Source organism: Sinohyriopsis cumingii, chromosome 10, assembly GCF_028554795.1.
Source record: "Sinohyriopsis cumingii isolate HCF-2022 chromosome 10, ASM2855479v2, whole genome shotgun sequence".
Taxonomy (NCBI): domain Eukaryota; kingdom Metazoa; phylum Mollusca; class Bivalvia; order Unionida; family Unionidae; genus Sinohyriopsis; species Sinohyriopsis cumingii.
In genome coordinates, this window is record NC_142970.1 from 110,327,122 (window position 1) to 110,344,374 (window position 17,253).

Consider the following 17,253-nt stretch of genomic DNA (forward strand, 5'->3'; position numbering starts at 1 on the left):
ATAACTCGGTGCTACCAAATTCAATTCGAATGATAATTATAGGCCCATCTGGGAGCGGTAAGACGCAGTTGTTACTTAATTTAATAATGAAGTGGATGAAGTGGGATAAGTTGTATTTGGTAGCTCCATCTGTAGACGATCAGAGATGCTACAGCGTATTAAAAGATTTTAATGAAAATGTAAAGTCGCTAAACGACGGTGATGATGTTGTTGAATTTATTACTAGTATTGATGAATCACCAAGTATCGATGATATTGACGGGAGAATTAACAATTTAGTTGTTTTCGACGATGTGATGTTGGACAAACAATCAAATCCTGCCAGGATATTTTCACGCGGCAGACATAAAAACGTGGATGTGATTTATGTAACTCAACGATATACACAAATCCCGAAAGTGATCAGGGACAACTGTAACATTCTTGCGCTGTTTAACGGCGTTGACACACACACGTTACGAAATATACATCAGATTTGGTGCAGCGGCGAAATGGATATAAATAAGTTTAAACATTTCTTTAGTCGTGCTCGGGCAAAACCACATGGATTTGTAACGATAAATTTACATGATCCTCGAACACGGTATCGAGTTGGGTTAGATACAATTTTTAACTAGAGAGCAACAGAGAGGGCGACGACAGGCAAACCCTGCCAGGATATTTTCAAGGGGCAGACACACAGACGTGATTTATGTAACAGAGAGCAGAAGAGAGGGTTGAACAACACAGAGTGTTTTCGCAAGATAGACCCTTGTATTAGCAGAAATAGTTGTATAGGTAGATATTTTCATGAGATAACCCTTCAAGTCAGCAGAGAAAGCCTATTTTGTCACATTTACTGACTGGAGGGTTTATTTTGTGAAAAGAATCACTCTATCTAAAATGTTCTCAATAGAAGGCTCTGTTAAGCGAAATAGTTTGTGGGATTCGCCCTCTCTGCTGCTAGAACAATTCGATAACTGTTTCTATCAGACCCATCACCGGTCTTTGATTTGATTAGTGTAGTTACTCGAGTGAGATCAAAAGGAATACAGAGATGCACCAGCATGCAATTAAAAGAAAGCATAAACAACACACCTACACCCACACACTTATACACCCATATGGAATACATTTTAATTAAAAAAGACAAGTATCCATATTGCGATAAAGTGTTTCCCTCCATCAATCATCACTAAGTCCGCATTTTGCAATATATATATATATATATATATATATATATATATATATATATATATATATATATATATATATATATATATATATATATATATATTCCTTAAGAAAATTTTGCGGTGGTATCTGACAATATAATTTTTTTATGTTGTTATTGTTGTTGTTGTTATCATTATTGTCATTATCATTATTATTATTATTATTGTAAACGTTGTTGTCCATTCATACGCTACACAATTCTCTTCACATGTTACCTTTAGAGTCAAATGTTTTGCGACCTAAAACTGGGTCGACATGCTCTTTTTGAGTGCAGCGCCCAGATCAAACATAGTAATTTGAAAATTGCTAAACATGTGATTTGTTTTTAATAACATTTTACAAGGGGAGAGGCTAACACTATAAACCTAATCTGGTTCGCCATCCAAAATGGTTTAGAACCTCAGAAAGGTTAGACTCTTCAAGCATAACTCTTCCGGGATATAATTTATTGAGCAGCAAATCTTATATATGGCGTTAATAATTCGTCAGTCTGTACCAGGCTCTGTTCACGTCATATGAATAGGTCTGTAGATGCTGGTTCTCAGTGATGTCCGTAGTAACCCTCTCGTTTATTATTATTTTATATATATCTCTCAGAATGTAAATTTCTTCAAGTGATTCTAACTTGTAGGATTCCTCCAGCTTTCTTAGATTTAGTGTTTGTATTGTATAAACAGCATGCATATTCCCCTGTATAAGAGGTCGCTTATCTCCCAGGGTCTCTGGAAATAACGTGGTATGGGAACTGGTGTAAACCCTAGACCAGCAAGTTGTTCTCCACCTTTTTTTCCTTTTTTTTTTGACTGGCGGCGGAGACCAACGTTATTCTGCACCACTCGTGCTGAACCGTCCGCGCTATGTATCTTCGGATAATCGGACAGCGCGCTATTAATTAATAAATTTATTTAGACTAACTTTTGCATCTAGACGGCAAGTAAAATTCCTCTTCTAATGCTCCACAGCGTTAAATCCTTTTGAACACACTTTTTTAGCATAAATCCCTGTCAGAACAGAATACCTGTGTATTCATCGGCTGTTGACCTCAGATTTGAATTACCCACGCATGCGTGTAAAAGCAGCATCACTACGAGGTAAGAGTAACGCGTTAAAACCGTCTAGCGAGGCATAGATCACTGGGAATTTACTAATGCCAAGGTGGGAGCTGTGTCGTTACGGCAGAAATTTAGGAGATAGAGAGACGTCATGTCAGAAATGTGAGATAGAGTGAATGATAAATAAATTGTAAAAAGACCACAAACTGTATGCAGATGTGAACATATGCTACACAATAATGATAATAATAATAATAATAAATTTATTATTATTACTAGTGGTAGTATCTTCAGTCATATTTAATAACATTTACAATGGTATAAATGGATTTTATGACATACATATATACATATTAATAATTTACATTACTTATAAGAAGAACATGATTATTATGATGAATGTTATTAATAATATTTGCAATGGTATTAATACATACATACATACATACATTACTTATAACATGATTAGTATGATGAACTTTGTTAATAACATTTACAATGGTATTTATGAATACAAACATACATACATACATACATATATACCTCTGTTATAAAATTTTACACCATAATTTATAACATATGGATACTATTATATTTTAATCAAAAACAATAGTTTCTTCTTCCCTTCTGACCACTGGTCTTCAAAATTCCTTGATGATTATGTCCTATGTCTCTTTATCCGTGGAGCAATGATACGTTTCAATCAAACGTGTCTTTGCTGATTTTTCGCCTCTGTATACTTGGTCTCCCATTTCTTTCACCAACTCCCCCTGCGGGTCCGGGGTTGTAGAATTGGCCCGACGTGCCTCGCTACGTGTCGTAAAAGGCGACTAAGTAGAGGCAACCTGTTTGCCGTGGGTTGCGTCCCGTGTCGGAGGAGGAAAGGATCCTGGTAGTTGAGCAGAGGCTTTCCCTGCAACACACTACTTTGGCCTCTACTTCTCTTAGACGGGTGGTCGGGATGGGCCCGGTTCCGACAAATCGGCTGGTCACGCCGAGCCCTAGGAGGTCTTTATTTACTCTCTCACCTTCTTTATCTGTCTCCTTGTATCTCTCTTGATACCACCGTTGCCCCTAAACTCTCTTACTTTATCTTTCCCTTTTCCAAGTCTTAGAAGACTTCCTAGAAGGCGGTGGCTTAACGGGTCAATCGGGGGGTAATTTTACCGACCTTAGAAACTGGCGACTTCAGGGTCAATCAAAGGTAATTTTATCAACTGAGTATGGCATCTGTGTATCCCTGACACTTGAAAAGTGTCCCCTTGTTGGGCTCCTTGGTGGGTGGGGAGCACGGGTGCTGAATTTTTATTCAAGCCAAAATGGAAAATCAAAAAAATCAAAATAAGCGTACCAAAACGGGAACTGACTCAGATGATGAACCATGTAGTGTGGAATCGTTTCCTCGCTTCATGGTCATCAAATCAAAAGATGAAACCAAACCCCTAGCCGCACTATCGCCATTTATAATCGAAAAGACTATACTTGGATTAGTCGGCAAACCAAAAAGCGTTAAAAAGATTAAATCAGGTGGTCTGCTTGTGGAGTGCGAACGTAAAGCACACACAGAGAACATTCAAAAAATTCAAGCATTTCATGACATCCCAGTGACTTGTTTCGCACACACATCTCTAAATACATCAAAAGGCGTCATTCGTTGCCGTGACTTGGCTGGAGTCAGCGACAAAGACATCGTAGAGGGGATGAAAAGTGAAGGTGTCACTGCAGTTCGTAGGATTCGTATCAAACGAAACAACGATCTGCAAGACACCAACACCATTATACTCACCTTCAACAGACCAACGGTACCTAAAGTTGTCAAAGTTGGGTTCTTACAAGTTAGGGTTGAGGTATACATACCAAATCCCCTCCGATGCTACAAAGGTCAAAAATACGGTCATCATGAAGACCGCTGTTCCAGAAACCAAGTATGTGGACGATGTGGAGACCCTTCTCATCGGGAATCCGAGTGCAAAGCCACTCCGCATTGCGTCAACTGCGGCAAGGAACACCATGCAAATTCAAAAGATTGCGATATATGGAAACAGGAGAAGGAAATCCAAAGGATCAAATACACATCCAACATCCCGTATCCAGAGGCCAGGAACCTTGTACAAAATAGAACATCACTCCCCGGCCCATCCTTCTCAACCATAGTAAAAAGCAATCAAAAAGCAACGAAAGACGCCCAAACCCAAACAGACCCACCTGAATCCCCTTCCGTCTCGAACATATCGCATTACAAACCCCCAAAAAACTCAACATCGACGCAAACAACGTTCAACAATCCTCCACCATCAAAATCACCAAAGAGTAAGAAAAAGTCGACAGGAAATAGGCAGCAAAAAGGGTCTGATGACCCAATAAAACTGCACAATAGGTTTGGAGACTTTGAGGATATGGATGCAGAAGAATCTGCTCCATGTCCTCAAGGTGGCTCCAGACCTAACAACAAAAAATTCACCCCCGTACTTCCTCCAGATAAATAACCAAAGACATTGCCTCCGCGAAAGGACTAATCTAGCTCCAGAATCTTCAATATTAACTTGTAATGAAGAACACCATCATACAATGGAATTGTAGAGGACTTAAAGCCGACTACAATGATATTCTTTTGCTCTTAAACGAACGTGATCCTGCAGTACTATGTCTTCAGGAAACATTTTTGAAAGATACAGATAACATCACACTTAAAAACTACTCCCTGTTTAACAACTACTCTCATAATATTGATAGGGCATCAGGAGGAGTTTCTGTTATTGTGAACAACAGAGCTCCTCATAGCTTCATTCATTTAAACACCAATTTACAAGCCATTGCTGTAAGCGTCACTCTACATAGAGTGATTACATTTTGCTCTATTTATTTACCACCAAACACTAACCTAGTACCAAACGAACTCGACAATCTTGTTCAACAGCTTCCCGCACCCTTTGTTTTACTCGGGGATTTTAATGCCCATAACATTTTATGGGGATCGAATCATATAAGTGACAGAGGTCGCAAAATTGAAGACTTTATTTCTAGACACGATCTGTGTCTATATAATACCAAAACACCTACATATTTACACCCAGGCACGGGTACATACACAAGCATCGATTTGACAATTTGTTCTCCTTCTCTGCTTTTGGACTATGAATGGAAGGTCGCTGATGACCTTCATAGCAGCGATCACTTCCCAATCTTTTTTGTAAATCTTAACTCTACAGTCGATGAAGTAATTCCACAATGGAATTTAAAGAAGGCCGACTGGGCCAAGTTTGAAACACTGTGTAAAACTAGGCTGAATGAGGATACAGTTTTCAATGTTGACGACACCATTCAGCATTTTACATCTATTTTAATAGAGATTGCAGAAGAATCCATTCCCAAGTCCTCGCCATATTGTAAAAGAACCCAAAAACCTTGGGTCACTAAGGAATGTAAGGAAGCCATTAAACTACGCCGAGAAGCATTAAGGAAATTTAATAATCAACCGACGCCCGAAAACTTAAATATATATCGTATTGCCCGGGCCAAAGCTCGCCGCATAATCAAAGAAAGTAAAAGAGCATCATGGAAGAAGTATGTTTCTTCTTTAAACTCTCGTTCCTCTGTTAAAAAAGTTTGGGACACTATACGCAAAATAAACGGAAAGAGAAAGCAAAACCCTCTCCGACATCTGACACTGAACAATAAGAACTTTAGTTCAAAACGTGACATTGCAAATATTCTTGCTGACAGTTTCTCGAAAAATTCCTCATCATCTAATTATTCAGAAGCCTTCCGAAAACTTAAAACTCAAAAAGAAAAGTCACGTTTAAAATTCACATCCAACAACTCGGAAAGTTATAATCAATTGTTCTCACTATCGGAGCTTAGGGAGGCTTTAGATAAGGCCCATGATACATCCGCTGGGCCTGACGAGATACATTACCAGTTTCTGAAACACCTTCCAGAATCATCATTAACATCTCTTTTGAAACTCTTCAATGATTTATGGATTACTGGTAATGTACCAAAAATCTGGAAAGAAGCAACTGTAATACCAGTCCCCAAACCCGGTAAAGATAGCGAAGAACCCAACAGCTATCGACCAATTGCACTCACAAGCTGTGTGTGCAAAACAATGGAACGAATGATCAATTCTCGGCTTGTCTGGTATTTGGAAACTAACAATTTAATATCTCCTTTCCAAAGTGGCTTTCGATATGGCCGGAGCACCAATGATCATCTGGTTAGACTAGAAACATTCATTCGCGATGCATTTATTAAGAAAGAACATTTAGTAGCGGTTTTCTTTGATTTAGAAAAGGCCTATGACACCACATGGAAGTACGGGATACTAAATGACCTGAACGATCTAGGTCTAAAAGGCCGTCTGCCCTCTTTCATATCCAGCTTTCTCTCCGACAGAGAATTCAAAGTACGAGTGGGCTCTACCCTCTCAGATCTGCACGAACAAGAGATGGGTGTGCCCCAGGGCAGTATTTTATCTGTGACGCTCTTTAACATCAAAATTAATAGCATCACCAAGTGTTTGACTCCTGGTGTGGATTGCTCGTTATACGTTGATGATTTTCTAATATGTTATCGGTCAAAGCACATGCATACAATTGAAAGACAACTGCAGCAAAATATAAACAAAATTCAAAATTGGGCCAGTGGAAACGGTTTCAAATTCTCGAAATCAAAAACGGTATGCATGCATTTCTGTCAACTACGAAAACATCACGATGAACCGAACCTCACACTGGATGGAACACCTATTCCAGTTGTTGAGGAAACCAAATTTTTAGGTATAATCTTTGACAGAAAACTGACCTTTATTCCACACCTAAAGAACTTAAAAGCTAAATGCTTAAAAGCACTTAACCTACTTAAAGTAGTAGCGCACACTGACTGGGGTGCTGATAGAAAAGTCATCCTAAATTTATACAGAACGTTTATTCGCTCCAAAGTGGACTATGGTTGCGTTGTGTATGGTTCAGCCAGAAAATCGTATCTTAAAATGCTTGATCCAATTCATCATCAGGGAATAAGACTGGCTCTGGGAGCATTTTAAACATCCCCGTGTGAAAGCCTTCTAGCTGAGGCGAATGAACCACCGTTATCGCATCGTAGAGAAATGCTTTCCGCACAGTATGCTCTGAAATTAAAATCAAACCCTCTGAATCCTGCTTTTTCGGCTGTTTTTCAACCCAAATACAAAACTTTATACGAAAATAAACCAAACGCCATACCTTCCTTTGGCATTAGAATATCATCCAGCCTTGACACTACAAATATAGATCTTTCTAAAATTCAGAAAACATCCATCTCCGAAACACCACCCTGGCTAATTAAACAACCAAAAGTACGTTTTACGCTACACGATGGAAAAAAATCCGAAACAAACCCTTCTATCTTCCACAACTCTTACCATGAACTCCTCACCGAATTTAAAAACTACACCAGAATTTACACTGATGGATCAAAGGATGAGGAAAAGGCTGCTGCAGCCTTTGTTTGTGGAAATCACACAACGCAAGTTCGCTTACCAAATGGAGCATCAATTTTTACAGCCGAAATCAGAGCAATAGACCTTGCTCTGCAACATATAGAAAAGAACCGTATTTTAAACTGTATCATCTTCTCTGACTCGCTATCAGTACTCCAGTCACTACACAATAGAAAACTGGGGAACCCATTATTGAAAAACATACTCGTAAAAAATACCGAGCTGAGTGTCTCCCACAATATAATATACTGTTGGTTACCTAGCCACATTGGTATTAAAGGTAACGAAAAAGCAGATCGCGCTGCTAAAATGGCCCTTTCTCAAGAACCAACTGATTTTAAAATACCATATACTGATTTTAAACCTTGTATCAGAAAGTTCTTACGTCAGAAGTGGCAGGCATCATGGAATGATGCTGTAAATAACAAACTTCACGCAATCAAACCGACTCTAGGAGAATGGACTCCTTCCTACAGAACCATTCGTAGGGAGGAGGTAGTCATTGCAAGAATCCGAATTGGTCATACTTTTATCACCCACACCCACATACTAAAAGGTGACGACCCACCAGAGTGCGTTTCTTGCAATGAACCATTCACTGTCAAGCACTTTATGATAGAGTGCTTTGACCTACAACCAACGCGCGATCGTTATTACATTGTGCATGACATGAAAGAACTTTTTGATAATATAAACATCACTCGTATTATAGAGTTCTTGAAAGCCGTAAATATTTACTCTAAACTCTGACTTTTATGCTATCACCTTGTGCAGTTTTATGCAATATATATACCGTCCCATTTTAATACCTATTGATCATTTTTACATCTCCCGTTGAGCGGGAACCTTTATTTTGCACCGTTATCATCTTACCGTTTTTTAATTTCAACCATTTGTTCTTTTATATCGCTGGTCGATATAGGACCTTTTATAAGTTTTAAAAGATTATAGAAATAACACTTTGTTTGGCGCTAAATAGCCTAAAAGTGCTGATGCGCCGTTAAAAATAAATAAATCAATCAATCAATCTTTCACCAACCAGGACCAAACATTAAATACAGCACTGTATGTTCTGAAATAAAATAATAATAATAATAATAATAATAACGATCCTTTTCATATGAAATATTCCCCCGCACTGCTGTTATCAGACCATGTACATCCGACTCACTTCCCCATTTCCTGTTTTGACTGCAAATATAAACTTTCTCCTTCGTACTTTAATCCCTCGCGCAACAAATCGTTACTTATAACATGATTAGAATGATGAACTTTATTAATACATACATACATGCATACATACATATATACATACATACATACATGTTAACAAGTAACATTACTTATAACATGATTAGTATGATGAACTTTATTAATAAAATTTACAATGGTATTTATGAATACATACATACATACATTATAAATTGACATGTGAGTTAGCGATAATTTTGCTTCTTTTGTCAAATTTGCGTGATAATTTGTTTATGTGCGAGCTGTATATGTCTGGGTTCTTTATTCTTGCTAATGAGCGGAAATTCTGATAAGCTCTGTGATATCTTCCAGGGATTTCTCTTAAGAGTTCCTCGTTCGTCAGTACACTGACAAAAGTTTCAATATCCTTTCTTCGTGAAAACTTTGATTTTCCTGTCTGGAAACTTTCCAATTCGGAGACTGTTGTAGAGTATATTTTATCTAGAGAATGGCCAACCCCACCAGCAAACTTGCTATGCCTGTCCAAAGTGGCATCACAAAGCTGATGACCGGCCGATCGTAAGCTTTCTATAAAGATAATTAAATGTCAGCATTAATATTTTAAGCTCCAAAATTAACATTATGTGGTAGTTTTCAAATTAATGAACACATAATATATTAGACACCAAGAACATCATGTTCAAGTAGTATTTCCACAAATTACAAAATGCTGCATATACTAAGACTTCATATATTTTTAAAACACAATTCTTCCAATTTAAAACGATTATTAATAATTCCGTTATCGAATGATTTACCGTTGAACTCCTTGTTCAAACATTCATTGACTAGGTCAACCTCATCATTGTTTCTTGCACCTCCTCGAAGATTAACTGTTCTGTTCCACATCAAGTCTTGCTGCATTCTCTCTGATACACACCCAGATAAATCTGCAAGTATTTAATTTGCTTTGTTACTGAGGACTGTTTCCTCATTGTTTAACTAATTCTTATACAAATTTACTGTTACTGACCCACAAATGAAATAAAGATGTTATATACTACCGCAGAATGATCACACTAAATTAAAACTATTTTCTTCAGAATATTTGATATATGCATCTGATGATTCTGATATAGTCCTAATGAGTATTCAGCTGTCACTTCCTTGATGTTCCAAAATTATATTAAATATAGGTGACTTGTTTTTAAATAAATGAACCAATAGAATCTTTACTGTGGAACTTTTGTAGCATCCAATTAAACACTTGTCGTAACTTTTATAATTTATTTTGACATGACTTTTTAATATTTTTTGTACAGTAACCCTAAAGCAAACACTAAGTACCGCAAAAAAGGACCCCCAAAAATATAACGCAGGAATTTTTTTTTTAAATTACTTTATGAACAAGTAAGCATTTAGTAGATTTTTCTTGTGATGTGTTTTATCATGGATAACCATTTTGTTCTTTATAGTCGCTGGGATAATGAACTAATATAGAATAATTATAGTAATAAAAGGCTTCAATGTAGGTTGTTCCTTCATAGATGTTAGATTGAGTTAGCTTGACCTAATTGGCATATAAATACATTAATGCTCTGAAACAAATATAACATGGCTTACTTCGAATTAGATTGTGCCCCAGGATAAAGTATTTTCTGTGGTTATTGTTGTGGAATTTGACCATGTCTTGCTTCCAAAATGACACCATTGATGGGCCATCATTTTGTGTGACAGCATCTCTTCTTACTTTATCTTCCATTCCTCTGATGAGAATTGTCTTTGTATACTCGAATTTACGGTCGACAGCCTTTTCACTTACATAGTCTTTTCTGCTCTTCCCTTTCTTAGATGTCCTTCTTGATATCTTTTTCAGTTTTCAGAACAAATCAATTCTTCATCTGGAAATGAAAACACATGTATCTTACATACAAATGAGAATATGAAAAAAATTCTAAGTACGTCAATATGACCATTATTATAAAGTAATAGTTGGGGTACGATTTTAGATAATGCCATATCCTTTCTGTTGATAAAGTTCCATGAGATGAACATTAATGAAGAGATACATTATGTTATTAACACTATCGGGAAGCTCTTTAATCCCTTTGCATGAAACATGAAACCACTGATGGTCACATTGCTGATTAGAACATTCGACCATTGGTTCTTCTTTGACCGACTGACACACACAATAAATCTTCTCCTCTACAGTTTTCCAGCATGTGTCACCGCACACCCACTCATCTGGCAGATTGTCTTCCTCTAGGTTAAAACAACATAGATGGAAAAACGAGCATGTAGGGCAGGATCTATTCAGGCATTGTATCATCGGTTCATCTTCTCCCAGATCTGGAAATAATATATCTTCGTATTTGACCATAAACCCAACTCAAGAAAATATTGAACGAGCATAAAACAGTTGGTCATTTAATGTCTCTAATTTTAAATCGATTTAAGTTTTATCTTAAGATCCAAAATGTTAGTTCACTAGCTCAAACAAAATATACTTACCCCGTTTGCATATGCAGTATTGGTAACTATCTCGCCCAGTCTCTTGAGATGTGGTCTGATCCAAACATTCTGGAATTGGTTCCCAAAATATGTCCACCACTTTCTTGCATATTTATTTAAGATATGATGTTTTGTCCTCATTACCCAAGTCATCCATGTCATCGTGAAGATTGTCCAACCCTATAACCTGCCTCGCTGCCAGCACTAAATACCCATCTGTCACGAAGTTGAGGAACTCACTAGCGTAATTGAAACAGGATCCCACGTGTTTCGAAACGGAACGATGTTTAAAAACATTTTTTAAATGAAACAACGTTCCCTTGTCAGCTGCACGCTTCCCATCAAATAGCATGTCCATTGTGTCCTAGTTGATAGAGAATTATATATATATATATATATATATATATATATATATATATATATATATATATATATATATATATATAGTGTGTGTGTGTGTGTTATTAGTTTAACAATGATGTACATTGATACTGATTTTGACTAAGTGAAGCACATTGGTACTGATGTTTATCACTTGTGCAAAAAAATAGAATACGGATAATTTTGAGACAATAGAATCTCCATCATAAAGCTGTACAAAACAAGCTACAGATGTGTATTATTTTACCTGAAGCAGTAGCATTCTTTTGAGAAATTCTCCAGGTGATGGAACCAAGCCCTCCAATCTTTGTACAGGATTCCCAGCATTGGATATTGCATTTTGAGCATCTATGTGTCTTTCACAAGACAGGCCATCCCCCTAGCACACTATGAGATACACATGATTATCATCTCTTCTTGGAACATAATCATGCATGCATTGCTATATATGCTAAGGCCCAAATCATGTACTTGTTGCCATGGTTCCTAGTATGATGCCTGCGGTTGCTGAAGGATTTTCTGGGATCACACCAATATTAAACTGTGAAATGGAACACAGTTTTATTACTGTACTTATACCAAGCCTTTATAACAGAGTATGCAGTTAAAGCGTTTGAGACAAAAATAATTTTCTCCACTTGCTATTATTGTATTTTTGCCACAAAATAAATACGCACACTCTTACTTTCAGCATATCAGAGTAAGAAAAGAAAAACAATTGCAAATCTAAAACTGAGTGCACACATATCTCCTCAGATCGTAAAAGTACATTTGTTTATACTGCTTCATGTAAACTTTTAATCCAAAACATGGACAAATGGTAGGCACTAGCATAACAATGTTTAACATACATCAATACAAATGAACAGTGCATCGTTTGAATGAGATTATTGTTATTATCGTGCTAGGAGAATGACATTTAGTATAAATATCAGGTAAGTACATACTACTTCACTTTTCGGCCTTGATTCGGACCAATGTTTGTGATCAATATGACGACAAACAAGGTCCGCCAGTGGATAGAGGCATGGGACATTTTCAGTCAGGATTCGAGACACCACAGTTTCCATTCTATCCCTGGTCGCTTGTATCTCCTCTCGAGAAGGAAAATAAGTGGACATTGGCAGATCTACAGCTCTTCTCACATCAGATGCCTCCTTGTACATTATGGTGTTCACTCCGTTCTTTGCTATATATGCTAAGGCCCAAATCTTGTACTATTTGCCATGGTTCCTAGTATGATGCCTTGCCTTTAACTGTCGACCAACATTGTCCCAGCAAATAGTATAGCCTATTTATGGTGTGAAATTTAAGAAACTAATTAAATGTTGTGTTTAATATGTCTGTGATTCACTGTACAATGAGTTATAGTCAGTATGAAAGAAATAGCTGCCAAAACAAGTTGAAACATTTTAACGATTGTTTTATTTTACCTGGCAATACCATACATAACTGATGCATTGATCTCTTAATTCGTGAACTATGTTATTTTATAATTTGTCACAAAAATTTTAATCATATGAAATGATAAATACGTACACCCAATAAACGAATAACTCCAAAACACTTTCCACAGTATTATATTTCCAGAAAAAGACATACCTGTGGTTTGCGCGGTGGATTGTGTATCTTCTATTTGCAATATTCTGTCACGTTTCTGAGTACTTTCTTGAGAGCCTGAAGCCTGTTCCTCTTGAGAGCCTTCAGATTCAAGGTCTGACTCTTCAGCTGTTTCTATTGAGCTTGGTTTGGATCCATCTGAGTCGGATTCCATATTAGCCAGAGGTGATGAACGTCCATACTCGATGGTATTTTCTTCAGATATGTTATCAGGAAACACACAACTTTGACAAGGATTGCAATTTTGTATGAATAGAACAATTCGTTTATGTTAACAATGTAAGTTATTGCATAATTTGCAAACGATCTTGATATAATTTAATTAAAAAAAACGGAATCATAAATTTATATTCTGTTATATATTTCAGTAATTAGCAACCTAGATAAAACATCAATAACTTTTTCATGCTGAGGGAGCGAAATGTCTTTCACAATGACACACTGAGGCAGTCGACCCGTGCTGGTCTGCTATATTGAATTAGCTACCCTTGAATTACGAGTCTGACCCTCTAACAACTGAGATACCACGGCTCTGATCAAATACACAACAATGACAATGTGTGTGTGTGTGTGTGTTCGGCTTGTTTCACGAGGGATTAAAATATGAAGGAGAAAGTTTATATTTATAGTCAAAACAGGAGATGGGGAAGTGAGTCGGATGTACATGGTCTGATACCAGCAGTGCGGGGGAATATTTCATATGAAAAGGATCGTTATTATTATTATATTATTATTATCATTATTTCAGAACAGTGCTTTATTTAATGTTTGGTCCTGGCTGGTTGAAGAAATGGGAGACCAAGTATACAGAGGCGAAAAATCAGCAAAGACACGTTTGATTGAAATGTATCATTCTTCCACGGATAAAGAGACACAGGACAGAATTATCAAGGAATTTCGAAGACCCGAAAGCATAATTCGCTGTCTCGTTGCTACGGTAGTATTCGGAATGGGGATCCAAATCAGCGATGTAGATATCGTTATTCTTTGGGGATGCCCAAAGAGCATTCTGAGCTATTGGCAAAAGATTGGGAGATGTGCCAGAGATGGGAGAAAAGGTTATGCTTGTCTCCTACCTTACAGGAAAAGCATGATGAAGACAACAACAGATGAAAACATGATAGAAGTTGCGAAAATCGTCAAGTCTGTTTAAGAAGAAAAATTCTTGAGGCATTGTGGATCCCCGAAATGGATAAACTTCCCGCTGGCCTAAAAGAATGTTCTGCGGGAAATTGCAATATATGCTCTTGCGGCAAATGTAATTGTTGTGTAAATTGTTGCAACACTTGTCAATGCAGTGGTCACAAGGAAGTTTTTTGATTAAAATATATCATTATCCATATGTTATAACTTATGGTGTAAAATTATAACAGACGTATATATGTATGTATGCATGTATGTTTGTATTCATAGATACCATTGTAAATGTTATTAATAAAGTTCATCATACTAATCATGTTATAAGTAATGTTAAGTAATGTATGTATGTATGTATGTATTCATTAATACCATTGCAAATGTTATTAATAATATTCATCATAATAATGATGTTCTTCTTATAAGTAATGTAAAGTATTAATATGTAGATATGTATGTATGTCATAAAATCTATTTATACCATTGTAAATGTTATTAAATATGATTGAAGATTCTACCACTAGTAATAGTAATAAATTATTATTATTATTATTATTATTATTATTATTATTATTATTATTGTGTAGCATATTTTCACATCTGAATACAGTTTGTGGTCTTTTTACAATTTATTTATCATTCACTCTATCTCAATCTTTTTAAGTTCTATAAGTAGAATACGTGGTAAGATATATTTTAGACCACTTTTATATTTACAACAAATTTCCTGCCAACTGCATTTCCTTGATTTCACCCTGTGCCCCCCCCCCACGACCTACCCACTTAAGTTTCATGTACAAATATATTTATTTTGCTTCTTTTTGTTATACTTGTATTACACACACACACACACACACACGTGTATTCATATACTTGTGAGGACCTTGACACATGACTACATTTCGAGGACCATAAGAAGGAATGAAAGTATATGTTAGAAATTTGAAAGTAAGTCTTTCAAATCTCTCACAAAGCGACAACAGTGTCTGAGCAAACTGGACATTTGACTTTTTCATTGTTCTTGTGAATAAATTCTTGCATGCAGGATCAAATGCTCGCCAGAATTCTGGATTCTCTGATTTCAACACTTCATTTAGAGGAAACATTGAGAAAAGTATAGGCCAGTTTTCCCACCGGTCTGCAGTAAAATTACCAAAACTGATGAAAATTTTTGTGGAAGTTTTCCAACAGCAGAGGGGCAATGAATCGGCTCAATTTTCTCTTGTATCATCCCTAAATTTTCATCACGTGGCGTTTTTGTAGCATTCCAAATTTTTAAGACGTGTTTAGCACTTTTTAGGACAAGGTTATGCATAGCGTCAAGAATGGTCATTCTAACTGGATCAAACTATTGTAATTCAAAGAGAACAGTAACGTAAGGCATATTTCCTTTCCGACTCTTCTCTGGAACCTTTGGTCTTTGCTTTCGTGACCTTTTTTGCACAAATGTTCAATGTAATGAGTTATTTCTCAAGTTCCACGCCGATAAATTAAAACCACCATATTTTATCTACTCAACCCCACCTAAAATTGCCTTAGTACATTTGTTCGACCGCATTGTGGCAGAATGGTCTAAAAACCACATAATTTTCTAATTGCTGGTTTATCACAACCAACACATAACAATGCTAACCTGACAAGAACTGGCGCTCGGAGATTGGTAACTTCTCACATGAAAACCATTCCAAGCAACTTTTAACTCTACAAATGGTTATATAAAAGTGTTTGTTGGAGGCTCAGATTTCATGTCTGGTATTAAGCCAACTAAAATGATATTTTCCTGCTTAAACCTTTCTTCTCTAGGTAAATTCAATATTCGTAGCTATAAAGCTCCAACAGAATAGCTTGTATGTTTGAATGGCTGGAACCAGTCAACATTTAACATTAATGTATGTCTACGTTCTCTTGTAATAAAAATAAATCATATACAACTTGAAAATTTCTGCCGAAGTTTCCCATCGTAAACTTGCATCAAAACATTATTAGGTACATTTCACTGCTTCTTTTATATACCAAATCCGAGATGCTATCCTCTAATGAAAATAATATGTTTTGAAAGAAGTTAATTGATCCCCAGGACCTTCAGTAACATCAATGCAGTCCTCATAGTCATACATTTTGTGCAAACAACATTTTTCTTAAAATTATCTTTGCTGAAAGACACATCTGTTCATTAAATAAATGGTTACTGGAAAGTCCTGATACAAAGCTTTCATGAAATCTGATGAATTTGAGTATAAGTACAACACAGATTTTATTAGAATTGAAATATATGAAAAGGCTTTATCAGGTATAAAAAAAACAGGACTGCCACTTAAAAAGTGCTTTTAAAATCAATCAAATATAATCATTTCCATGTTTTTTTCAGTAAACAAATTCTGTTTCACAGTCCGACTTAGTATCATCCAAATCTGCTTCATCCATGCTATTGTCACTCACTGTCTGAGGAACAGATGCCTTGACTCTGCACTGGTTCAAAATACATCGATCTATCCTCCTCTTTGTTATTCTTTGACAGAGGAACCGCTAATGTCTTGCAAGGTAAATCTTGTGCCCTGTGTATTAATTTCAACAGATCCTTGCTCCTTGCTCCACTTCCACACCTGAGTCACACTAAACATATCTGCAATTATGACGTCTGAAGTGTCTATCCGAAAACTCGAC

At 36.5% G+C, this 17,253-nt stretch overlaps 1 pseudogene; it reads right to left on the reverse strand.

Annotated features, from left to right (window-relative positions):
• Window positions 1-9,163: 9,163 nt before the first annotated feature.
• On the reverse strand, window positions 9,164-13,606 carry LOC149791016 (uncharacterized; annotated as a pseudogene).
• Window positions 13,607-17,253: the final 3,647 nt, after the last annotated feature.